Source organism: Dermacentor silvarum, chromosome 2, assembly GCF_013339745.2.
Source record: "Dermacentor silvarum isolate Dsil-2018 chromosome 2, BIME_Dsil_1.4, whole genome shotgun sequence".
In the NCBI taxonomy this organism is placed as follows: Eukaryota; Metazoa; Arthropoda; class Arachnida; order Ixodida; family Ixodidae; genus Dermacentor; species Dermacentor silvarum.
In genome coordinates, this window is record NC_051155.1 from 221,033,167 (window position 1) to 221,060,836 (window position 27,670).

At 45.8% G+C, this 27,670-nt stretch overlaps 1 protein-coding gene and 1 long non-coding RNA gene across 3 annotated transcripts in view; one reads left to right on the top strand and one right to left on the bottom strand.

Moving 5' to 3' along the window:
* Window positions 1-6,780, bottom strand: part of LOC119442694 (insulin-like growth factor 1 receptor) — a 178,640-nt gene extending 171,860 nt beyond the window's left edge. For both annotated transcript variants that reach the window (XM_049662322.1, XM_049662321.1), the window contains exon 1: window positions 6,229-6,780. The gene's annotated coding sequence lies outside the window, so the exon portion shown is untranslated. The remainder of the gene's footprint in view (window positions 1-6,228) is intronic.
* A 314-nt stretch (window positions 6,781-7,094) lies between these two features.
* LOC119442696 (uncharacterized) lies at window positions 7,095-11,638 on the top strand. Its single transcript, XR_005190114.2, has 3 exons — window positions 7,095-7,302; window positions 8,170-8,219; window positions 11,429-11,638. It is a non-coding gene; the product is annotated as an uncharacterized LOC119442696 (long non-coding RNA).
* Window positions 11,639-27,670: the final 16,032 nt, after the last annotated feature.

Genomic DNA, 27,670 nt, shown 5'->3' on the forward strand with positions numbered 1-27,670 from the left:
CGTTAAGCAATCACGCAGCCGAAGTGCGGCGGCAAAGCCTAATGCCGACGTACTTAAGTATACACGACGACTATAGGCGAAGTACGCCAGATCGAAGTTGCCTCTTGCTAATGTTGAACACTTACATCACATGACAACAGACAAACGAGCAAACGCACAATTCGTGCAGTGCTCATTTATTCACGAGGACCAATCGGCCTCGCGGCCAGCGCGCCAACAAAGAAATAAAACCGAAACTACCCATTTCCGCGCGAGCCCAGAAGGCAGCTCGACCGCGGCCAGTTTTATTTGTTTCCTCTTTTTCCTTCCGACTGTTCAACCCGAGGCGATCGAAGCAAGCGGACGCGATGACCGACAACACGCGCTCACGTATGTACAGTCACGGACAAATGAAACCAAAACAATAAATTACAAAGCAGAACACCTTTCGCAAGTGCTAACTCGAGAGCGCGATTTCACACCGCCACTTATACGGTTGTCAAAGATAGTATATATATAAGCCCCACAGTAAGCGTAGAAACCATAATCATGACAATAATACTTGTATTGCTGAAAAAAAAAAAAAAAAAAAGAACGCACCCTAGCTAGCCCTAGCTTGTTCGTATTTCAATTGTACATGTCATGCATGCAGCTGTGAGTGCGCGGCCTAAATATAATCGAACATCTCAGCGTGAATGTGCATATGCATCAGTTGCACGTCTCGTAATAAATTCGAGTCGGGGAGAAACGAGGCCTTGCCGTGCGTGTAGCATTTATGCTAATTCGGACGGCAAGGACGAAAATTGTAGGGACCGGCGTACGCAAACAATACACTCGCGCAAAACGAGCGTGGTCACGCGTGCTGGAGCTTACATGTGTCCCCAAGGAAACTAGGAAGAATCGCTCTAAACTGGAGCAGTTCGAGACTGGGAGCGAATGTATACTTGCAGAGGACTGCCGGCGTCGCGCAAGAGCCCAACTTTGGTTCTTACCAACTGCTAATTGATTTATTGCGTTTAACGTCCCCATAGCAACAACAGGGCTACGAGAGACGCCGTAGAGGAGGACTTCAGTTCAGATACATAAAGAATTCTTCAAAAACTCTACTGACATTAATTTCGCGAAAGCAGGTTGATTATTAGAAGAGAAAATGAAGGTGAAAGTTTCGTTTTTTTTTTTATTTGGCGCCGGAATCCCAACGCCAGATACGTCAGTGTGACGTCACAGATTCCAGGGTTATTATTTTTCGTATTTGGGCCGCGTTGGCTCAGTGAAAGTTCCCAAACTATGGCATGTTCAGTCCCTGGTTCCTTTAGAACACAGTGCAGTAGTTCAATTCCTTAACGGTAAAGAGTTGACTAGAGCCCAGCAGGCGCCTTCAGAATCTATTACGTCACGACGAACTGGTGCGGTAACTTCACGGCAGCGTCGCGACCAGTCTTTTCATTTTTGCGCCTTTCATCTAAACAGCTTACCAAGCGTCTTCTCGCAGTATACGAGTGATGTATTTTGGTATTGTAGAAGGGTAATTTACTGATACGGGTGTAATCATTTTCCCCTCTAGTGTCTCGTTAAAATGTCCCTAAATCACGAGCGTTTTCGCCGTTCCGTCCCTAGCGGAATGGAGCCGCGGCCGGCAAATCAAGCCCGCGGCTTCCTCCTGCTCAGCGACACAACGCCAGAACCGCCCAGTCACCGCATCGGCGGGTGTTTGCGAATTGTGCCTTCGCTGCACACTTTTCGAACGCGGAAATACCGGCCCGAGCCCGCAGGAATGAATCCTAGGCGCAGGATACAACCTTATGCATAATGTGCGCCCTCCACGCTTGTGATGGCGGCTGGAAGATTGATGCGGCAACCAACCACTCGGAAACCTAACTAGGCACGCCTACGTTCTCCACATTGATCATGCATAAAAACTAAGTTTAGCTCGTCGATGTCGCGTTGTAAGCACGTCGAGACGACGTGCGCTGTCAATACGGCCGCGCTGGACGACGAATCAATAAGTAACCATCGCAGCAGAGCGTCATTAAGCGATTCTGTTTCCTCAATGCACCGGCACGGCGGCAGGAATACCAACGAAAACAGGATATTCTTTCTCTCTCTCTTGCAAAGAGCGATTAGTGTAACTGGTCGAAGCGAGCACCAGTGTGTGCATAGTTACGCTTTCTCTCTTGCCTTTGTCGGATGTGCGACGGGTAAATGCCGGGACAGCTCTGGCTCACACCGGAACCGTCTTAGATAGGGAGCCTACATGTCGCGCGCCTGACATGTAGGCTCCCTAGAGACCGTGACTAGCGCACAAACATGTTTCGTACCGTGCGGCCATTTGGCTGCTTTTTTTTTTTTTTTTTTGCGGGGGGGGGGGGGGGGGGGCTAATTTACACAGCGTTATGAAGCTGCATTAATGTACAGATAATAATGAATTAAAAAAGAAGGTGTTCGAATAATGAAGTTTGAACATAAGTACGCTACGAAACTAAAGATGCCGTGAGTTAACTATGTACTCAAGGGCCAATAACAAACGGCAACCGAAATGGTAGGAAAGAAGGAAAAAAAATATGGGGTTTTACGTGCCAAAACCACGATTTGATTATGAGGCACGCGGTAGTGGGGGACTCGGGAAAATTTCGACCACCTGGGGTTCTTTAACGTGCACCTAAATCTAAGTACACGGGTGTTTTCGCATTTCGCCCCCATCGAAATGCGGCCGCCGTGGGCGGTAGGAAAGAAGGAAAAGGAGCCTACTTCCAAGTGCGTGTTCACCTGTAAAAACCGCCTCATACTCGTTACCAAGCAGTAATCATTACATTCCGGCTGTTCATCCCCTCAAAATTTCGTTTAGGTAAAGATAACGATACAAAATACGGCATCTAGTTTCTGCTCGACAAAATTTTACGCAGTACTAAAAACATAGAGCGTTATAATATATCGAGCAGTGACGTAACACCAATTTTGCGTAAATAGACGAAAGGCGCGCGGTAGACGGAGATAATGCGATCGACAAACGTCAGCATCGCTCCGTTTTTTTTTTTTCGTGCACCGGTTGTCCCGGTGTTGGGAGCATCTGTCGTAATAACACAACGCAGAGAAGCGGGAGAAAACACCGAACTCCATCGCCACTAACCGCAAGAGGACAAAGAGGGAAACATCGATAATGCGTGCAAGCACGGACACCACCGCGCACACCGAATTTACAAAGAGAGGAGAGAGGGGGAAGAAAAAAAAAGCAAAACAAATCGATTCGGAGCTAACACATTAAACGCTGGGCGAGGGGGGTGAGGAGGTGGCGGCGGGAAGTATCCGATTTGCCGAGCCCATGCGTGTCCACGGCGCTCGAGACGTAAACAACGCAGCGGCGGCGGCGCAGGGAGCTTTCTGCACAAACAAGGACCCTGCTCCGCGCGGCATAAGCAACGTCTGCGTCAGCTTCCGTGCCGCCCCGACACGAAGCCCCCAACGCACGCAAACCCTGGTGGGGGAGAAACGGAAGGTACCGGCGAAACGCGCACAACACGAAAAAGAAACCTGCCGAACGGACAGACGGACGGGGGGCAGGCGAGTCGTCGAGAGAGGGAGCACAAGGGGGCGGGCGGCTGAGGCGGTGGTAGCGGCTGCCGAGAACGAAGAACGAACGAACCCGGGGGACCCTCCCAAGCAGGACGACGAACTGGTAACCGTAGCAGAATGCCCCCCAACAAAGACACGCGGCGAGCGACCGCGGCGTACTCTCGTACGTACCCACAACTCCCCCCTCGCGCCGTGCCCCCGACCATTTCCCACCCCGCCGATCCCGCAAAACAAACAGAAAAATAAGAAAAAAAGAACAAGAAGCGCGTGGCCGCCTCACTCGCGCTTTAAGCCTAGCCCCAACGCGCGCGCCGTAGCGGCGGCGGAGGCAGGCGCACACAAAACAGAGACGGCGACGGCTGCTGTGAAACACACTCGCTGCTGCTGCTGCTGTTGTGCTTGGCGCCGGCGTCATCTGAACGGCGCCGCCGACAGAGCTCTCCGGCTTGCACGCGCACGGCTCCCTTCCTTCGCCGCTTCCCCCGAGACGACAACGAGCGCCAAAGAAGATGGAGAAAAAAAAAAAAAAAAAAGGCCGCTTGCTTCGGGCTTCCCAACAATGGTAGTACACAAGACACGACCGGCAAGCAAGCCAGGCACCTCGACGTCCCAATGTTCCCAGGAAAAAGCAAAAGACGCGCCGGCCGGTCGGCCTCCCTGCAGGCCCTGGCCGGTCTTCTTTATTTCCTCCCGCACCGTGCGCGCGTTGACGCGGTCGCCGCCGGCACACGCACACACGACAGAAAGGAGGGAAAAAAAAAGAAAAAGAAAACGCGCCTTTCAGCAGCAGCGGCTCTCGGTGGCTTTCGAAAAGGCCGTCCTCGAACGACGAGGACGAGATACCGACAATGCCGCTCCAATTTCTCCCCTCGACGGTCGACCCCGCGAGCAACCTCCCTCCTTTTCTTTCGAACGCGACCAAGGTACAGATAGCGGAGAACAAAATGCACGGATCGGCCTCAATAGGGAACACAACATCGCTTAGTGCTCGGCACACGGCCGGAACAACGCCGTCATCATGTGTCTCTCCGAAGCAGTCAGACAGAGCGCACGGCTGAACCGATCGTGACACTCTCGTGCTTTTTTTTTCTTCTTTTTTTCTGACACACAGTACTCCGTATCCCCCCCTCCCCACTGCTTCAAGCAGTTCAGGTGTCAGCATGTGTAGCTAGACAGTTACAATGCGATCAGCAGTAATTTCCTTACTTGTTTTCCTCATTTTAAAGTACAATAAATCTACGAAGTAAGGTAACGACGCATTCCGGTAAACATTGCGACGCGGTGTTGTGTATGTTTAGAAAGCTCAGGTGACACCGAGTTCACCTGCTGTCGGCAGTTACCACTGTAAATGCGAGAAAGCATTGCAATGTCTCACTTCGAATTATATATATATATATATATATATATATATATATATATATATATATATATATAAACACGCAACCGAAGCTACCTGACATTTCACACAAGTCCCAGCAATCGGACAGTGAGTTGTCTGTCAGTGTTGGTGTCTTGAGCACTCATAGCATGGCCTGAATGTTTAGATCTGCTTGCAACTTTATGTTTACAAAGTTTGCAGTTTCTGCGAACTGGCATAACGATTCCTTGATATGTTCTGGAAAAAAAAACATTTATACTGTACGGCACCGTGGCCCCGCCCACATTAAACGCACTGCGATGATGTCACAGCGCGACATCAAAACGTAGCAACGCGGCTAGCAACGGTGCGGCGGTCGAGCCAAGAACGTGGAGCGCGTGCGTGGCAGTGTTCATGAAAGATTGTCGCGAGACGCGTGACAGAACACGAAGTCTTCTTCACTTTCGACCAGCTGAGGCTAACATCAAAGTTCGATTCGAACTAAATCGGCATCAAACGGCTACCACAGCCTCATAACGCCGATCGCTATCAAACAGAGCGGTGACCCTGGGTCAGCATACGCTGATACCGGTCCACTAGCAAAAGGTTCTTCCACGGCCGGCGTTAGTTCGAGACGACCCATTCGAGTAGACGGGCGCCGCCATGTTTGCTTCCGTAAAGTTAGCAATGTTAGCAATTGTGCGTTTAATATGGCGGCACAGTCATTTGTGATGACGTTGAATTGTGCGTAAATATGGCGGCGCGGCCAAATGCTGTGACGCCGCATGACGATTTCCATCCTCACGACGTCACCCTAAACGTCAGTTGCCTCAGGCTCCTCCTTGTCGCCAAACTATCCGTATAGAAGCTTTTCAGGATCCTGAGCTCCGGCTACGCCGCGAGGCGCTGCACGGCCCGAAGCGTGGTCACGAAAACAACACAAATCAAACAAGCAAAAAAAGAAAAAGAGCAGCGCCGCCTCGTGCGCATGGCAAGTTTCTGCGATGCGATCGCAAACAACCCAGGCAGCCGGAGGGCCGCCGCACTTCAAGCGCGGCTTCTCTCGGTCGGTTTCACCACCGGCAAAACTCGTCGTTAACAGCGACAACGCTCAATAACGAGCGCAAAAGCGGCCCAATCGCCCGGGGTCACAAATACGTAGTCTAGAATGTTTGGCTCCTTTTGTTATTTTTGGAAGAGAAACCGACCGAACGAGCCGCTAACCCTCGCGTCGGGAAACGCCGATCGGCGTCGAAAGCTGTTTTGCGGGTTGCAAATCTAAATAACTCACGGATGTGGGGTGGGGTAAATACCCGACTCACCTGTTTGCCGCGATGAAACTCAGCAATCCGATCGTGAGGCACGGTGGCACGGACCGGGGCACCCAAACAAGATCACGGCCCACATGGATGCAAGCGTCGGAGGAAAACAAGGAGACCCGGAGCGGAAAATATCGGAACGCTTTTGACGGCGTCAAGCACGATCACACACAACACAGCACACAAAAGCGTAGCTCATGACGGGTAGACAATCCGGCGGTGTGGCAGCACTAGCTTCAACGACGCGGCGTTGTAGCATATTCCGAGATCAGCGGCGTCGGCGACTCTTTCTTGGACCGCTGCTGCTGTGTGTATATACACCTTGGTCAATGCGGGCCGACGGCGGCAGCTCACTGCGTCGGTAGCGGGACACCCGGAGTGGGGGAAGGGTGAACAATCTCTTTACCGCTTTGGGAAACAAAAACGCACGGCCACCACATTCATGCCACTTGATCAATCATTTCCGTACATAGCACTTTAGACCAAATAACAGGAGTCGTTGATTGGCCCGAGAGAGAGGTTGAGTCCAAGTATCACGAGTGGGAGGGGGGGAAAGGCGACCGCGTAGGGGGAATCGGGAATGGTCTCGCGAAGATGTAAACAACCGCTGCCGTTGCCAGACGAGGGCAGCGCGACTGCGCCACTGCCGGCGAAATCAAAATCGAAACTGCCGGCGTCGCGCGTTTCCTTGTCGACTTTTGCTGATGTTCTTGTATGTTACAGTGCGTTATTGTTGCCCTCTCTGCGGTGTTGTCTCATGAATGCGATTTAGCAGGGCTTTGTATGTTTAGGAAATATCTGTTAGTCACTATGCTGCTCAAGACCAATGAAAAAAAAAAAAAAAATCATTTTCACAATAGGCATGAGAGCGGCGGTTCGTTCGTTATTTGTCGTCACTCGATTTCTGAACGCTTCAAATGACACCATGCTATGCGCCATAAATCTCTTGTTCACGTTCGTGGACATTCCTTATCGTCACGTCCGTTTAATGGCCTTTTGTCTGACGCATATTTTTTTTAGCTAACGTAACGTTACCGCTCTTTGGTGTTATGGAAGGAGACACTGCTTCTGTAACAGGTTGGTCGCAAAGTTTTTAGTTTGCTTGATTTACAGCTAGGGCATAGGTAGCGTTGTGTGATCAACTTTGTAGGGTCACCGGAACAAACATTGGTGTAAGATGAATGATTGAGAAATTACGTGTATTCAAAGTGGAGCACGGCCGGCTGTGTCACATTCGTTTGCTAAAAAATGCGTGAAATCAACAATATGGGACACGTTGTTAGACTAAATGCTTCCAAAGGTCACCGTACATACCTGCAGCCATCAGTGTCAGTACTCTTATATTCAAAACAAACAAAAAAAGTAGTTATACTGGTAATAATTGCGATGTTGTTATATATCCTCTTTACGCTTGCCGCACTTCACGCGTTTTTGTCGGCCTTTACTCGTGACATTGGAGAAACGCGCATCTTTGCACTGCGATAAATACAATGTGTCAGGCAAAAGTGACAAGCTAGTATCTAAAACACTGTGCTCGTTCCTGCAGTGGTTCGAAAGTGATTGATGACACTCCTTCGCGTGTTTTGCAAGTGGGGCGTACTGCATTAATTCCGAACTTCGCCAACCACATGTTGCAAATGCGCTGAAGCTGCTTGCAACTGCAGGGGACGGTGTGTGTTAGAAACCCGTGTCCTTTTTATATGTTATAGAGCTTGTTCGAGCTGTTGCTTTTCTTAACACATGCCTGGAAAGGTCGTCCGCCATGAAATAAAAACTCGTTTGGCATTTTGTAACTTTTTCTGCTCATATGTCTTGATGACGGCTTACAACTGAGTAGAAGGTGTCAGAAATACTGGCTGCTCTTCTGCCATCCTAAACGTAGCAGCACCGTTTGCTAGCTCTCATTTACGCTTATTGTTGAGTTTATATTTGTCTTTATTGCAGGCAAACCTATTGTGAGATGAAGATTTGCGCTGTTTCCTATAACACAGCTGGTGAGTTTCAAACGGCCTTAGTATCAAACACAAGAAATGAGGCCACTGTAGTCTTTGCGAGTGGAATTTTTCACTTGTTACAAGTTTTATTTTCAATGCAACACTTCATGTTGAGTATTTGTTGCTGTACAAAGTATTCATTCATAAGGCACACTGGAATTCCTCATGTTTAATTGTATTGAACTTGATCGCATAATGTTTCTAGCCTTAATTGTGTAACAATTGAGTTTCGAATCTAGGCAACTAAAGGAAGTGTGTCAATTCATAGTGTTTTATGTTCTGTCTTGTATTGCCAGGGTTGACCACTGTAGATGTTTCTGTGGTACATATGCTACTGAATCATTAGCATAGTACAGTGCATTAGCACTATGAAGTTGAAGGGCTATTTCAGCATGTAGCGTCTTATTGCCTAATTTTAATTGACTTTTTTGTTTTTTTGCCTGTGGAAAAAAATTTGAATTTCACCTAAAAGTACTTGTGTACAAGCTCATCATCATCAGGAACATACAAGGTTAGAACACCTTTAAATTAGTCTCTGACCATTTACTGCCCCTCAATAGGATTTGTGAAAAACCACAACGAGTATCTAGTGCGAAATAACGCATTACTATTTACCACTTTTATTGCTGTGCATTCATTGACTTGGAAGGCAAGACCGTCTCGCACCATATGGCAGCTGCACAGCGGTTACTACTGCAGAGATGACAACCACAATGTGCACCTGGACAGATGCTGCCACAAAAGTTTGTTGATGCGTTCAGTCTTATGAGAAGCTTTATGTGCAAAGCACTTTTTCCTCTTCTGCAGATGTTGGCACGCTGACACGTTTTTGTTGGACAACTAGACATGACACCAGAATCAGGCTTTCTCTCACTTAAGTGTCCAGTACCGAATCAGCAGCTTAGGACCAATATGTTGCAAAACTGCAGCAACCGGCTAGAAAAGGTTAAATATGCGTGTGTACCTGATTTCATTCGTAACTAAAAAAACAATAAAAACTATCTTTCTTGCTTGGACTGTATTCGGGAACTTTCTTCGTTTGTTATCCATAAACCAGGCACATATTCAGGGCCCCCCTCCCATCCAGAAATGAAACTCTTCGCCCAATTCCACAAACGAAAGAGCAATGCAAGTACAAGCAGTGATGCAACCATTTCTCTCCCAGAAGGAATACATACCTGCTCGCGTGCAAAGTAACCAATTTCCCCAACATATTGTCATAGGCAGGCATAAACATTATTGTTAAAGTCAGTGCTCCGACTTGGGCAAGAGTCTAGTGTCAGTTTCACGGTTTATTTTCCCCTCAATACAAGCGGGGGAATTTTGTTTTGGATCCACACAAAGCGACCGAGTGAACTGCTAAGTGTACCGGTGCACAGTCAGCATACAGAAATACCAGGGTAATTCTTCTAGTTCCTTAGACAAGCACTGCAGGGGCGCCTTGTACGTTTCCTATATCGACGATCTGTGAATCTCTCTCAAGCGCTGCTTTGCAAACCATTGGACACCGGACAACAACACTATACAGAGCTATGAGAACGGCCACGTCCCTATGCTAAATGGGGAGTGGGAGATTTGGCAGGCAGAATAGCAGGCCATGCAAGGAGAAAAGCTCCCATGCTATGTGATCGATGCTCTAGTTGAATGTGATAGAGATCTGCTCCCAAATGTTCACACACTCCTCAAATGGTTCATAACGGTCAACACGAAATTAAGACATATTTGCGAAACATGAGAGCTGAATCTGCTGAATCTCATGTCCATTCACCCGGGGGCAAGCCAGCGTTGACAAAGTTATCTTCATGTTTATGGAGAAGATCCGGTGTATGAAAATTGGAGTGTGAAGAAAATATTCGAGCCAAGGACAAAGCCACATTGTTTAAATGAAAAAGGAACTGTATGAAAGTCAGGACCATTATTACGGTCATACTGATAAAAGCACATATGTGGGAGGCGGCTTGGCCTAGTAGAATCATCATGCTGTCTTCTCAATGAATAATCTTATGCTTCCTAAATCTGCAAGCGTATACATAGTCGCATTGCTGTGTAAAATACTATACGTGAAGTCGAGCTTCAACCCTCATCTGTGGCTATTGTGGCATCCTGTTGCAGCATCTTTTGTCAACCTGTTGGACATTTTGCGTTTGTCTGGTGCATTAAAAACAAATCTATTAAACGAAAAACAGACCACAGCCACACATATTTACGTAATCCATGTTTGATGCTCTTTCCCAAGTTTGCTTGCCTATACATTATCATCTAGACATCATTTATGTCATAATGTATAAAAGCACGTCAAACATAAGAAGAGGAAAGCGTGATGCGTTTGTTAATGACTATATTGAATTTAGCATTACACTACGAGGTGTACAGAACATTGTGCCTTGACCACATAGTTTGAATTACTTGGGCGTTAGATGCATGTGAATGAATTTGAATTTCAATCAGGTTATTCTTGTTCTGTGTGTGGGGTATTCTAGTACAGTTTTGTAATAAATAAACTATATATGTATATATTGGGGGATAACAGTTTTTTTGAACCACTGGAGGATTAGGCCTCCTCCGAAAAAAAAAAAAAAGTATATATCCTGGCTATGTGCCTGCCATAAACAAAGGGAATTCATTACCAATGAGAATCAAGTTTATCAGTAGAATGAAGTGTTTTAGTACAGTGATATGCAGCATGAGGTCCCAAAGAGACTGTAATGGTACCTCTTTTACTAAGTATACACGAGATAAAGCGTAGCTACAGCGATTAATACAATCAAACTTTAATATAGCTTATGAGTGTGTAACAAATAATAAAAAAGTAAATCTAAAATATTTCTCACTGATATCGGCTTTTGACGAGTACATACTTATGACGAATATAGGATGCAATGAAGGTATTTTCATGTCAGATACAACTTCGACGAGGTTAAAATGTAAATAAAAAAGAAACCTATTATTATTGGAGGACTGTAGTAGCATGAACAATGAATTAATAGCAGGTACATTGACAAGGCACGCTTAAAAGCTGTAAAAATGTGTGAGAGAAAAATTCACTAATACTGAAAATATTAACTTAATAATTACGGTCACTAATTATTTTCACTAAGGCCTTACTAACACAATAAATGAAGTGATGATGCATATTTCTTTTTCTTTCGACAATGTGGAAGGCTTTCCCATATTTCTATTATATGCTGGTCCTTCGCCTTTTTCACCAGTGTACACGTACCGAATTTTGTCCATTCATTGCAAAAAAGGTGACTGCCAGCCTTTTTTCGAACAAAGAACAGTGATGGAGAAAGCGAAGGATGAGCATACAAGAGAGATGTCGGAAACCTCCCATATCCCAAGAGAAAAAGATACACCTGTGAACACCCTATCTATTGTGCTGTCAAGCCCAGAGCTTGAGGGGATGTGCACACCTTATCGAAATGATTAACCTTTCCAAATTCGCATTCCTTCCCGCAGAAGTGCAGAACAATGCCAGTATATTGCAGCGACGCCTTTTTCGATGCTAATGCCTTTTCATGTTTTCGGATACGTGAGTGGCTGTGTTTGACACTCCGCCCCAAGTGGAGTGTCGAAGCTTTATGTGTAACCAGTGAATTATTCAGAGTGACATATTTCATCTTTCAGAGCATCCTGAAACTTCAGACTAAATGTGAGATTGAGCAGCATTGTCGGGGCACTAATATGAAATAAGCGTGCCCAAGCATCCAAAGCATTTGTTTCTTGGCATCGTGGGTGGCAATATAACAAGCTCATTTCCACAAACATTTGAAAAAGTTAGAGCCAGAGCGCTTTCTTTTCGGAGGAATACAGGATATTTCATTGGTGCCACATATGTGAGGTTTAAACACAAGAACTAGCAATCATTTTGGCACTTTGTGCAGTTATAACTGTCAGGGACTCTGGAACGTTTTTGGGAGGGGGGGGCAAGTATTGTCGTCTTTGTATGTTGTGTTTATTAATCTTTTTTCTCAATATTTGTCAATTCTTATTTATTTACATTATATTTTATTATTTTAATAAGTAGTATAATTATAATGACATCAATTATTCATGCTTTAATTCATTTTAGCCATATTAAATTTTTATATTTGCATCCTCGCTTATTCTGCATTGGTATGCACTTTAAAAATGGTTGGAAATTTCAGAAGTACTGAAAACCTGCGCAGGACCACGCAAATTCGAAAACAGGTTTGAAAGCTGCGAAAAATCATTTTTAATATTTCTGCATTCGCTCCCACAGTCAAGCAAATGTGAACTGACACAAGTACACAAATGTGATACAAGTAGACGAGAAAGTATGCACTAGGTACAAAGCTATTTGACGAGCTTCATGGCTGGCATGACAAGAGGCCATTTGGCAGGAGAGGTTGTCAAAGGAGGCCGAAGGTCGCTGTTCGTTCTGTCGTTCCAGACACAAACTCTTTCATAACGACATCCAAGTGTAGTTCCGCAGCTCTCTTGTGCACGTAGAGGAGAAGAAGGTGTGTCGGCCTCCTCTGCTTCATTCGATTGCGCAAAAATGTTTTTATTCATCTCAGAGCACTGAAAGAGCGCTCTCCTGAAGTACCTGACGCAGATACAGAACACGAGTTGCAGGTACCGGAAAACCTGGTCCATCATCTTACGCATATCTGCAGACTTCCCCTGCAGGTACCGGACAACCTGGTCCATCATCTTATGCATATCTGCAGACTTTGCCTGCAGAATTTGTCAAATGCGTTCACTTGCGGCCGGACCCTCGTCACACAGGAGCGTTGGCAGAAAAAAGAGTTGCGCTGAAAGCCTGCTGATGCCATAATTTGTAGCGTGTGCTCCTAAAAGCTCATTTAGGTCATGAAGGCTGGCTGGCGTGGAGCCAAGATTGGGGCAGGTAGGCTTGGTCAATGATCTGGTTAATTTTGAACAGGGAAGCTGTTTAAGCCGGTGGTTGCGCCGCTAGATGTATGCCAAAAAACCTCGCCGAGCGATTGCGTCACATGCGTCGCCTAGCAACGCCTCACCCAGCTGTGCCGAGCCTCGCAACAGCTGTGGGAGCTGAGCCATGATGTCATCGCGTGCGCTGCATCGCTTTGCCTTAGCTCTGCTTAGCCATGTACATCACTACGCCGTGTGGACTGGCCGGCGCAGCTGTGCAGAGGCGGAGCTAAGCCGTGACGTCAGGGTCCCGCGGGCTATATATAGCTCCTCGTCGACATCACTGTGGAGGGGAATGGGACGATCGAAGAAGAACGTCATTCCCGATGAAGAGGAAGAGTGGTGCGAAAGATGGCACGCCGCTGCTCGAGAGCGGATGAGACAATTTTGGGACGATCCAGAGTATAGCGCTAACGAAGCGGCGACTAAATGACGGCGAATGGCAGAAGATCCAGAGTTTCGAGCTCGCAATAGGGAGTAAACTCATTTGAGCAACCAGAAGCGTCGCCAAAATGATCCGGGTCTTTGAGTCCTGGATAATTTCCCGTAACAAGTGCGGAGATCCACGGGAGGTGCCGACGGACTATTTGCCCACGAGTTTCTGAACAGTGAGTTTGGACACAGTTGCCGAGTGTGCGATAGACTGTTTTTCGACACGAACTTGTCTACGCTTAGCTCCATGCAAGACTGCGAAAAGCGAGAAACTGCGGTGCGAATCGTACAAGAAGCGTTTCCCGACGAAGCTAGGTGGGACCGCCAGCTTCTCTGTTTGCCCAGTCATCGCGCCACTAGTGCGAAACTGCCCCATTTTTTTTTACGAGTTCTTCAAGGGCTTGGTATGTACCCTGGTGTTTGATTATTTCAGGTTTGTATTCTGTGGTGTTTGTAAATTTGCGTATCAGGAGTAGTCTCATTTATTGTTAGGGGGCAGTCTATGAGCTGGTCATCAATCTTTTGTGCAGGTTTTCCGCATTTGCAAGAGTTGTGGTCAATTTTGTTGGATATTAAGAGGTAGTTTGCAAATATACAGTCTCCGGTGATTGCCTGGCTTGTGTATTATTTTGTAAGGAAGTGCGGTGGCATGAGGGAAATCTTTCTTATCCATTTATGCGTTGTTGTTCCCTCTCCATGTGTAAGTCAATATTTCGCCAATTTTTTTTTTTTTGCATCTTTTGCGTATTTGTGATTTAATGAAGGGAGTGGTTACTGGTATGTTCCGTGGCGTGCCTTAATTTGTGGCTTCCTATCCGGCAATCGTGCTACCGTTGTACGCTCAGTTGATCATCGGCCTCCTGGGAAGTATTCCACCACACAACCACCAGTTTGAAAATTTAACTATAGCTCTTGTCAAACGTTTGATGTCAGCATAAACGGTCGGAAACGGGGGGTTCCTGCCCCCTCTGGAAAAATGTTGGGGGGGGGGCGACCCCCCCCCCATATTCAAGTGCTGCTAATGGCAAAGGCGAGTTGTTTAATGCATATTCTTTATCCAGAAATATCTGTGCTTAGATTAGTTGTGTTTAGTTCCAGTCATACTGAAGAGAAGGAAAGGTAAAGTTGAACCAAATTACTGTCCACAGCGATGTGCCTTATATAGCACACATTTATGTAGTCAGTTAATTCTGATGTGCATCCATTGGGAAAAATACATAGGCCAGTATGCCTGGGATGGTGACAGACTCTTGTACTGAGTGTGGTTTTATAGTTCCTACAAATTTTGCAACCAACTTCAGTTGTTGTGAAATTCGGTTATTGAACATAATTTTTTTTTCCTGGGAGGGGCACTGACGCTGAAACTTTTTTCTTCTTTTTGTTTTATTAAAGAGCTGCTGACTCCGTAATGACAGTGTAGTGCCTCAATTCCTTGAACACGACTAAATCATAATTTATAGCATCATTTAACGGAACTAATAAAAAATACATGCTAAATGGAGCACTGCTTCATAGCATGTTGGTGTGCTGAGCAGGACTCTCATACACCTGCCGCCGTAGCTCAGTGGTTATGGCATTGCGCAACTGAGCATGGGATCGCGGATTCAATCTTGGCCATGACGGCCACATTCCTGTGGGTGCAGAATCAAAAAATGCTTGTTTACCATGCATTGGGTGCACATTAAAGGACCCCAGGTGGTCAAAATTAATCTGGAGGCCCCTGACTACGACATGCCTCGTAACCAGATTGTGGTTTTGGCACGTAAAACTCCAGAATTAAGCTTTTTTTTTTTTAAGTATCCATGCAATACAAATGCCAGACGTAATGGTCACATGCTATCACAAACTGCTGATGTGCACGCCAGTGTCACAAGCCATACACACACTCACTGTGTTGCCGAAAGCAGGATGCGTGCTGCATCAGTCAGTTTTCCCTCCTTCACTCTGTGCTTCTCCCCATTTGACACCAGATAAGCTTGGTGTGCTACTGTAACTGCGCTACTGCGCAGAGAAGGGAATTCCGAAACATGGAATGCCGTTCTCTTCCTTATCTCCCCTATTATCCAGTTGAGTGCCTAACGTGCTCAGCTTTTGGTGGTGCAATGATCATGGTGTGGCTTGCAACTACTGCACTGGGTTAACTAACCTGTGTGTCTGTGATATCATGCGACCATAATCTTCTAACTTTCATGGTGTATTTAGTTATCCTCGGTCGGTGTAATTACAGCGATTCCTCTTGCTCCATTTTATTCCTTTCTTGCCAACCACCACTCACAAATGGTCGATGATAGCGTAGGCGGCGCGCATTTTTAGACCACAGAAGAAGCCCGATGAGAAAGGCAGATGGAATAGAAACATGACATTATTGGGGCCAGGCTCAACACATTCAGTCACCTCCACATGAATTGATGGCCAGTGTTGCCAGACTGGTGCACCGTTCTAGTGCTATATAAAAAAATTCACTTATGAATTATGTGCCTCACTGAATGTTTTCAAATTTTGCCCGCTTGCTTAATTCCGAATCTGTCATTAGCCCTCTATGATAAATCAAAATGTCTCGGGCGGGGCCAGAGCCATTTTGACCTATCACAGAGGCCTTATGCCAAATTCGGAATGAAAGCAGAGTAGAATAGTTTAACGTTATCCCGGCCAATAAGAGCTAAATATTGGATTATGTTGATGTGGTGTTATACATTAAGGCACAGATTTACATGGCTACTAAATTCTGATACTGAATCTTGTGGGAATGCACGCACACCCCAGTATCCCAGGAGTGGAAATTATGTGACAATTGCACGTGCGCTAACCGAGAGTTGTGTGGAGAGGGCACTTTTGGGGGCCCTTTCCCTGCTTCCTTTTTCTGGTAATTAGTAAGACTCCCTCTTCTCACAGCTAGGGGTGTGATATAAAAAAAAGTCAGTTATAAATTATGTGCCTGTTTTATCTTTCAACTGAAGAGTGTGTGACTGGCCACATTTCAACTCGGCCGCGGAAGCTGCCGCCCGCCATCCCCTCTGCAGCACCCCACCCTTCGTGAGCGACTCACTGCACCAAGGCCAAGAGCGTGGATCCACGCTAGGTTAGTTGAACCATTATAAGCCTCTCGTGTGCTTCCCCTATTTTGCAGTTGTGGGCACAGCTGTGCCCACACTCTGTCGCTGTGGTTTCTTTGTGGCCTGCTGTTCTTGTTGTTGGTGTGTAACAGGCAAATAAATGCCTTCAGTTAAAGACTTGTCCCTGTCTCCTCTGGCCTGAACCCCCGCCATGGTCACGACTCACTACGAACTGTGGGTTAGGGGTCACAGCTCTTGACTGCTAGGGCTTCTGCAAAAGTGCTTGCAAGTAACTTCCGCTTCTCTGGTGTGGTGCGATCCAGAGGAGGGTTAATTTCGCACACGTGAGCTTGAGTGAGTGATGCCTCTATAACCTTTGCAAGATACACACACTCCATTATGCATGTAGCTGGGACTGACTTAGAGACCTCGTGGGGGTTTACAATAGACCAATTTCACTATATTTAAAATACAAGTATTGGCCCTGCCACTGCTTCAAGGCAACAATGACATGGCGAGGACAGTGCCATTGCAGATTTCTCTAGTGAACTTTAGGGGGACGTTTATGGGTTTATCTTCTCAACTGCACTCACCTACTGTGTAGCGCAGTGGCTGTAGCATTCTGCTGATGAGCATGAGGTCATGGGTTTAATCATAATCCAAATGTTGTTCTAAGATGTTAAAGCATGTGAATCTCTCACTCAACTCTGCAAAGAAAAAGAAGAAAGACGTTTTTTTCCATGTTTTTTTTTCCCCTCATTTGCTCGCTCCTGTACTTAAGCCATGCAACCTGGGTGCAGATAAAATTGAGAGACTATAGGCATATCTGTGATACTCTGGCAGCCTGCATCAAACCTGTGTACCATGTTTCAGGACTTGGCATCGAATCTGGTATCAGGAAGTTAAATACTGGTTCGAACGCATAATCTTTTCTAAAAGAAAAAAGGAACAAAAGCTAGACCTTACAATATTTTCTTAGAGGTATACCTTCCTAAGAATGTGTTTGAAGCTTGAAAATTTTTAAGTACTTTGCGACTAAGCAATCAGCTTGCTGTTGTGAAGTACCTTTTTAAAACTATATTTTGATTTACTTGACGTAAAAGGGCTGATTATTAATGGAGAAAAGAAACTTCCCTTCTTGAATGTTGCGCTGAAACCGCATCCCCATTGTGTCAGTGCTACGGCACAAATTTTAAGTATTTTATCATATTCAGGCCATTTTGACGCAAGGAAATGTTCTTGGAACTTGCTCTGTTCATTCTATGGTTCCTGTAGAATGCAAAGTTCTTTACTGATTAACATTTTACTAGACTCCAAGCAAATGCTGTCAGAGCACATGAAATTGTGGCGAGCTGGTGCAGGAACTTCAGGACAACATTCCCATGTCTTTCGTTTTTGCATGTTTTCTGGCTTGGCAAGCCTTCTCTCAAGCCAAGAGGGGCCATTTTGCTATTGCAGAAGGGCAGTTTAGGAATACGACTTTATTTAATATACATCATGCTGCCTTTGTTACCTGCAGATGACGGGGCTAGTCAAGCTGCTTAAATGCAGCTATTCCCCGTTATCCTCACCACTGAGATGCATTTCATTCTGTACTGATATTGTGAAAAAAATATATATATATATCCTAAGCATCTTTTAAGAAGGTGCACTGTGTAAGCCCCTCACTCAAGTGTAAAGTGCACACATTGTTTACAGGCTTTAGTGTGTTTTTTGCAGACTTTAGTTGCCAAATAAACTCTGCTAGAGAAGTGTCCACACGACAGAGACTTATCTCTCCACTTCATGAGGAGTGCACCATTTGACGATACCATGCCTTTTTGAAGTGGTTGGCTGCGTGAAACTCCCTTATAAGACAGGACTGCTTGTTCAAGCACCACAAAGTTGTCTCACAGCTAGGGAGAGGTTAGCTTCTGAGCCTTTTCAGATGTTTCTTCTCGATCGTGGCATGTGATGATGCTCGATCGTGCCTTGTGATCGTGGCATGAGGGGTATGGTGAGGGAGTTTGCCAGAAACACAATCACAATAATCTCTCCCCCTGAATAAGTGCCTTATCCAAATGTAACCCCTAAAGCGTATGAGGAACAGAGGTGCAAACATCTCTTCAAGGCTAATGCCTCAAAACATGTCAGTCTATAACTGCCATGCGTACACCACAAGGTGTACACAATACTGTGCGTGGTGTTTGTCTTCACTACAAGACGTATGATACGTTAGGGTTCATCGTGTTAACCTTTGTTGTAGAAGTCAATTTCTTTATTGCTAGAATGCAGTTTCACCAATTTTTTTTTCACCAAAGTGACAGGTTCCTGACATGAAAGGAAAATTCCTTTCCACTGTGGAAGTTCTGGTATCACAGACTTGTTGAGACAGCAGTATTCTTCCACATAGAGCACCATTAAGTTGTTTCTTTATTGCGATAGCATTCCGCAGATTGTCACAGACTTTCAGCGGCGGGGGTATGCCGTTGAGTTTTTGGCGTGGATCACTCTGAGAGAAGGGAGGACGAGAGGAGAGACAGAGGGTATTTTCCTGGGAAGAGGAGCACTGTGGTTCGGTGGAGGGAGCGCTGACATCCATCACTGCTGCAGCCGCTGTGAGAAGCAGAAAAGGCACACCAAGGTGGACATGTAGAGAGAGTAGTGTCACCACTTCTGTCGAGAGATGTAGCTGCAAGAAGGTAAATACTAGTCAGTGACGCACTGCTGAAATGCCTGGGCAATGTGCCACATGTTTAGAAACTGTTAAGGCAGTGAAGTGTCAATGCAAAGCAGGCACAACAAATAAAGAGCAGGCCTCACTACTGTGTCTAGACGTGGATGCCAAGTGACAGCGTCAGCAGAAGAATAGCATAGGGGTAATACCACAAAGGTAAAGAGCGAACCAAAGCCATCCATGCAACACTCGCGGACAACTTTCTTTGGCTATGAAGGGAAAGCTGCGGGGGCGTGGCTGCTGCACATGTGTTAACGTGCCAAGTAGTCCAGCAGCGTTTGACAGTGCTTTTGGTTGCTCGGAGCAGACGCTGAATTGACGGAGTGTGACAGTTTTGCGTTTGCCCAGGCGCAGAAGGGACAAGCCGCAAAATAAGTAAACTTTTACACTCGATGATGTGTTCTGTCTTATTTAACTGTTGCTAATAAGGTGTTTATGTTTTCTCTTCCCCAGCCTAAACCAACGTGGATGAAAACTGCGGGACTCTTTTCAGGGGCGTTCTCACTTGTGCGCGCTTTGCCTCCGTAGCTTTCCCTTCATAGCCGCAGAAAGTTGTCCGCAAGTATACCACTTAATCTTGCTCAGGTGCAACATGAGGAGCCATCTAAGATTTCTTTTATTTTTTATTTATTTTTTTAAGACTGCCAGTTTTCATTTTTATATTACCATATACAATCAAATGCCTTTATAACTAAGTGCTTGGGACCTCCACATTGTTTCGTTATACAGATCACTTCGTTGTAAAGATCACACACCATACCACTCACAGTAGGGTGGGCAATGCATGTTCAGCAAGAGAAGAACCCTGATTTAACATGAATTCCTGGGAGACATTGGGAAATAATTTGCTAATATTTCATGACACTTCATCTGAGGGAATGTGCAACTGCAGTCAACCTTATTGCACCAAAGTTCACTGCATGCTCCGCAACAAGAAGTGGGATACAAGATGCAAGATAAAGCAGCACATTGTCAAATCTTGCTTTTGGCCTCCCTTGCCATCAGAATTCTTGGTTCATTTGCTGGCTCTTCATTTCTGTTGCTTTCGTTGACATTTGCATCCTTTCCACTCTAGATGGCTTTGAAAACATTGCTGGTCGCCAGTTATGATTACATCATCACATCGTCATCAACTGTGACGTATTTGTCAGTCATCGCACCAGCTGCTATATTACAAACAGTGTACGAATTGATTTCTGGAGCAGTGCTGTAGGACTGTAACGCACGCTGACATTGGCAGGCTCATCAAGTGTGTCACTAGCATTAGCGTTAGGTCTAGTGCAGAGCGTAGCTCAGTGGCGTATAGGAAAGGCAATGGCGGCAGCGTTACGTGGCATTCGTTGTAAAGCAACAAATCAACCGCCGGTGACAGCTAAATTCCTCCGATGTACAGGCAAATTCGTCGCAGTGGTCTTCGTTGTAGAGGCATTCACAATACATAGGAAAGACAGCAATTCAGCCAAGACGGCAATCAGTCCTTCATTATGCAGGTCATTTCATTGTAGAGGCATTCGTTGTAGAGGTGTTGAAGAGAATAAAATCTGTGATGTCATGCAGTAATTACGGTTGGAGGCAAGTTTGTCCTTCAGCTCTCATTTTCATTGCTAATAAGTCACATTCATGTGATACCACAGAGGCACTGGCACAATTGCAAAAGAGCAACATGCCGGCCGAGTGCAATTTTGGTGATCACCCATGGTGACCTGTTAGGAGCTCAGAATTGAGGTTGTTTCGCAGTGTGTGCATGAGGACAGGCATGCAGTGTTCTCTCTTTAGACATGCATTTTGTCCTGACACGTTGGAACTTGCAAAAAAATAAGAAAGAAAGCTGAAAGTGATATTTTTACCGATGCAAAGCCATAGTTGTATACTAGCAAAGTATAACTGAGGACATGTTCACGTCTACCTGATACATTACATAATATGACCTGTGAAGTTAGAGTTGAGGTTCAGCTTTCTGTACCAAGCTTGCAGTGACCACGCTATGCCTCATCATATAACTGAGGCAGATGCACAGTGGCCTTGCAGTGGCCATGCAGATCCGTGCAGTAAGAACATGCCGACGGATCTTGAGCAGTGTCTTCTGTTTATTCTTCAGTGTTATTCTCTGCGGTCATTCTTTTTTCCTCATTTGTCTTATAGTTTGTCAACCACTGAAAATGTATCGCTTGCGCAGTTGCCCATCTATCACAGCAAACAGCCAACATACGAGTCACAGGGTCATGTCATGCTAAGTTCTCTTTAGATGAGCATGCCATGATTGAGAAACATTTAAGCTCATTTCTTGAATGAAGTGACAGTAAAATGTGGGGAGGAAAATACAGTGGAGGCATACCAGGGACTGGTACATTAAATTTGTTGTTAACTGTCCAATTTCATTCTTATTGGGCACTGCATTTCTTAGCTGATCCTTCAGATTTGTGGGGCACCACTAGGTTATTGATGAAAAGCAGGGAGTGGTGAAGTGACTAGATTTGGTGTAGAGGTGGGGTATTCTGGCTTAGATGCACACTTGTAAACAAGATGGCACCACTGAGCTCTAGAAACCATGTCGGTAAGCAGTAATTGAAAAATGTGAATTGAACTCACTAAAGCGTCCTGATAAAGTTTGCGGAGGAAAATGGAACTTTTTTTTAGACACCCACACAGCGACACTTGACAGGCTTTACGACCTCTAGCATGTTCGTGCATGGAACACTCCTTCTGTAGCTGATCAGCAGTGGTTGAACAAGGCATGCTGCTGGAGCCAATGTTTCGACAAGGGTACTTGTCTTCATCGGTGCAATAATTGCTCTCCTTGGCACCTGTTTCCTATTGTCACCCTTACTTATTGGAAGAACTGGCACCGAAAACCCCTCTTCTTATGTCATTATTTTGCTACCACAACTAAACACCCCTTCTTTTTGAACATTTCAGCTTCCCTGACCCTACACAACCCCTTATTATCCTTTCCCATTATTGTAGGCTGGGGAAGGTGAGCTATATATAAATGCTGCCACGGAAAACAGTTGTTGCCTTAATGAAGACAAATTCTCTTGCCAAATTGTTTCCCCAGTGACATCCCTCCAGCGACACCCCAACCACAGCTAATCACTTTGTCTACATCTTCCTGCGAGCCTTTGTCCTATCCATTGGTGTTTGTTCAACCGTTTTTTGCCGCCCGTCGTTGCTTGGCTTATGAGGTATGACATGTTTGCATGCAATGGGGGTGCAGTCACATTACATTTTACTGCTTGTCTTGGGGTCACTGTTTTTACCGCCACTGCGCAGCAGGAGAAATGCTGTCCCCACAGCACAGACCTGTTTTTCTGCCAGCTCTCAGCTCAAGGTGCAAATTTTCCGTGCCACTGTTGCCGACCGCACAGAAAGAGCGTGGCTATCGTGGTCCTGCAAGATCTCTTATCTCTGCACGAGCATCGGGGCTTTGTGATGAGCCACGGAGATTTTCTGCAGCCGCCTGGAGGTGTTCGTTTTTCCCGCTCGGCCTCTAGAGATAAGATTCGTGTGACAGCGGAGGGAGTGCTTCCTTGCAGGGAGGGCAAGACCACTTCGAAAATGCGGACTTTGTCCAAGGCACTGATCTGCCATTGGGGCTTCTTGTGTTGTTCATTCCCCTCTGGTATGTGTGTGTGTGCGCATGTGCCTGCTTACGGCAGTGTTTACGCAATAATGAAATTGGGCTGTTGCAGTAAATGTGTGAGTTGTGTAAGCACAGATAACTGCTGAGCCTTAAATAAGCGACCTGATTAGGTGGAGAGTTACAAAGATTTTATGTTGAGTAGGAACAGCATGTGAAGAGAATAATTATCGTTACAATGATTGCTTCACTTAGCAGCAGCAGCAGCAGATCGCGAAGCTTTGGTCATCGTGGACCAGCTTGCAGGTTATTGGGCACACCTATGGGTGAGTTTGCATTTGGTTTTATTGAAGTAAAATTTTGCATTTGTGCACTTGAAACTAGATGTCATGCTGAGACCATGGCAAGAAAAGGCATGTCACGTTTCAATCTACCAAGGTTATGTTTTACATGCTTTTCACATCATTAACACTCTACACTAGATGTGAAATGTGGCTTCTTAAGGGTTTTTGAGAACTGAAGTTTCATTGAAAACAGCCCAAGTCTCAGGTCAGGCTCATTGTCAATACCACTTCTTGTGTTCAGTTTGATCCGCGTCAAACTTGTGAATGTGACATCGTTTAGGCAGTCAGAAATGCCTTTCCAAATGTTTCACTTGCTGTTTTTATAACAATGCTTGTCGCTGCAATGTCCCCAGGTCAGTAGTCCTTTTGAACTCTCAAAAAGCCCTGGGGGTCTTCAAATCACAGATTGAAAAGCACTCTCTGCCCTTTATCAAGCCAAAAAAATTATCAGTGCTTTCGCCACAGCACTGAAGGTTCACTTGTCGACAGAATAATTAATCTGAAAACATTAGTCCTTTTGTTTCTTTGTCTATATGTGAACATTTCTTTTGTTTCCTTGTATGCTTATTTTTATGCGCAAGTGACGGTTTGCAAAATATGTAGTGTCTGTACTATGTATTGGTGCATCTTGTACCTCCCCTCCTGCTCGCAGCCTTTCCAGACTAGCAGTATTGCTAAAATAAATAAATTAACCCTAAGATAGCTTGCACAGGATGGTGGCACAAGCTGTTTGAGTTTCTTTTCTTTTTTTAACAGCGAAGCTGTTCTAGGGAACCATAAAAAGGGGTGCCTGCTGTTGCAAAACCTCGCCGAGCTATTCCCTAGCAGCCACCTCGCGGAGCGGCATGTGCCTCGCCTCCACTCCGGGCCGTGCACATCTTGCCTCGACATGGGACGTTAAGGAGAGGGAAGGAGAGCATGCGCGCAGCGCGCACACTGCTCGGGAGAGAGAAAGATAAAATAGAGAGAGAAACAAATTGCAGCAGCACCAACGAGGCAATGTGTAGAGCTGCTGCCGATGCTGCCCATGTTGGCTAGCCGCGCATGCGCAGAAGCAGTAGCGATGACGTCACCTCGCGTTGCCTAATAACCGCCGGCGCAGGTGCACGCTCGCTTCGCCCGACAGACACGGCTCCTGCCTGCCTGCCTGCGTTTGTGGCAAGTCAGGAACGCTGTCGCTCGTAGGTGCCGACGCGTCCAGCACTAGTCACACGACATGTCGCAAAAGGGAAGGTACCTTCGAAAATGATTGCTAGAGAAAACCTTCCCTACATGCGTAGTCAAGTTAAACCAAGTTAAGACCTAGCAGCAACTAAGTTAATACCTACCAGCAACTAAGTTAATACCTAGCAGTAGCAGCCAGTAAGACTTGAGGATTGACACTTTCGCTGTGCCTAAGCTTTGCACGACCAGGTGCAAACTTGCCCGCTTTTTTTTTTCCTCCAGAAAACACTCAATATATTCAAAGAATTCAGCTGGCAAGCTTACATTGAACTTCTTACAGGGTACAGAAAGAAAGGAAGTAGTAGAGGCTTCAGCAGAACGCTGTTCACGTAAATAATAGTCCACTTGCGATGTCGTTCTATGAGCTTTCCTGTTTGTCTTTGTCCAAGCAGCTGCTGACCTCGGTCATCATCACATTTTTCTTCACTTCCTGAAATAATGTACACGTCGGTATTGGAACCATAATTGTCGGAAGAAGAAGACAAATTTGCTCTTTTCCAGAAGATGGGTTGGCGATACACGCATAGCCTCCATCAGATGGCACTTTGAAAACACCGGTTGCCACACAAAAAAAAAAAAAACACATTGCACGGGCAGAAGAAGAAAGAAGTCACCTGGCACCTACTGCCATCTGCCGACCAAAACAGATGCCAGCGAATGTTAGTCTTGCAGCACATTATGTGAATAGCATTCATTGCCTACTCCAGCCGTCTTGAGCTTATCAATCTATCTATCTATCTAGCCTCCTATGCTAACCCAGTGGCCCAAATTTTCTACCTGCTTGGGCCAGAAGGTATGTGCTCCTGGTTGTGGTGCACTGTGGTCATTCCATTGTCATTCCAGCTTCGTGATATCATACTCTCGTCGTGCCATCATCATCACGCCTTCTATCCCGGCCCAGTGGCCCAAGTTCTCTAATAGCTTGGGCCGTAGAGTATGGGCTCGGGGTCATGATGCCTTCGTGGTTGTTGCATCGCCGTCATTCCAGCTTCATCATCCGACACTCGTCATGCCATTGTTGTCATGCCATCGTCATGTAGTCATCATGCATTCCTTGTCACACCGCCATAGTGATGCCATCATGGTCGTTCAATCATCGTCGTTCCAGGTTCATGATCTGACTCTTGCCATGCTGCTATCGTCACTCCTTCTAATCTGACCCAGTGGTCCAAGTGGTCTAAAAGGTTGGGCCACTAGGTATGGTTTCACGGTCGTAATGCTTTTGTGGTTGTTCCATCGTCATTCCAGCCCTTTCATCCAACTCTTGTCATGCCATCATCATCACGCCATCGTCGTCACACATTCTTCATCCTGCCGTTGTCGTCACGCTGTCGTTTTATCATTGTCATCTCTTCAGTAGCGTCATCTCATTGTCGTCATGCAGGCTTTGTCATACCGCCTTCCTCATTCCATCGACGTCAATCTTTCTTCGTCATTATATTATAATCATACTACCGTCATTCAATCTAGATTACGCCACCCTTGTCAAGCTGTCATCGTCAGACAGTGACTATCATGCCTCTATTGTCAGGCTGTCATTGTAATGCTGTCGTAGTTGTGCCATCATCGTCACTCCAGCTTCGTCATACAGGTTTGTCATCATACACTCGCCATCATTTCATTGTCCTCATGCCGTTGTCATGCCATCATCGTCACTGCATCATTGTCATATGGCTATTAACATGCATTCATTCTCATACTGTCATCAGGATGCCGTTGCAGTCATTTCATTGTCATCATTGCAACTTTGACATCCAACTCTCATCATGCCTTCGTCATCATCGTCATACCACCCTCATTGACCTATCAACGACATTCTATTGTAATCATGCTGTCGTTATTCAATCATGATTATGCTGCCGTTGTTATGCCATTGTAGTCATTGCGTAGTCATCACACAGACGCTGTCATTCATTCGTTGTCATACCGTCATTGTCATGCCATCGCCGTCATATAGTCGTTGTCATCTCATTGTCCTTATGTCGTTGTCGTTATACTGCCATCATAATTTACATAATGACATCTCATTGTCGTCATGCCGTTGTCATTACATCATCTCTGTGTCAGCGTCATGCAGTCGTCATCATGCCTCCACGCTCATGGGCCACCTTGGCAAGCGAGTGCTATAGCAAAGTGAGATGATACCCGGAGTATGTGGCATATAGCGGAAGTAATGAAACTCTTATAATTGCCACTACACGTCTTAATTAAATGCGAGTTCAGGAGTACGATCTGTCGTTACATTGCTCAATCGCTATTTGCATTACCACTGACAGTCATCGTGAGATGAGTTCTGCTGTAATTTTTTGTCTGTGCAGAATGGGAGACATGCATTCTGTATACCAGTGGCCTGTCATGGGCATGTATTTCTCAATCGTTTTCTCTGCTTCAGCTTTTAAGTTTATACTACTACTACTACTACTACTACTACTACTACTACTACTACTACTACTACTACTACTACTACTACTACTACCCCTGCTGCTGGCGCCTCCACCACCGCCGCTGCTGGCTGCTGTTGTTGTTGTGGAACCATGCAATATAGAACCCATGTCAGTGAAGCAATGGGCATTTGGGAGTCAAGCGTGTTAATCACTAAGTTATCGCGCAGTGATAGTGCTGGAAAATTAGTGCAAGCTAGTTTTGCACTCCACATCGACTCGGAGAGCAGTGGTGTCTGTACATGTATATCGGAGGCCAGAATGAGCAATACTCCATAATTGCATTGTGTGTATTGCGGGCCCACTGCTGTTTGATTGCATTCACCCATTATGAGGAACTGGACAAGAACTTCGTGGTTATAGGGTGGTTTGTTGGGGAAAGGGAAAATGTATTATTTAATGTGAGAATCTGAAAGAAAAAAAAGTAATAATGTAGCACACAAGAAATACATTATGTGCATCGTATAGAAATTGTTCTCGACAAGATGGTGGTGTGTTTGTGTGAAATTCTTTATCCATCGTGCTTGTGAAAACGGTGTCGGCAGCTCAAGGAAGGTGTACATGGCAATGATGAAGTCTCAAACATGGCACATATTGCCACATTGTAGTGACGGCGAAGAGCCACAGTAGCACAACGCAAGTCACGAAACTGACTGTTTTATTGGGCGAACCTGTGCCTAGCAAGACAAGTAGCACTCAGCACCATGATAGTGGCGAGCACACTCTTCGATCGTCAAAATCTGATGT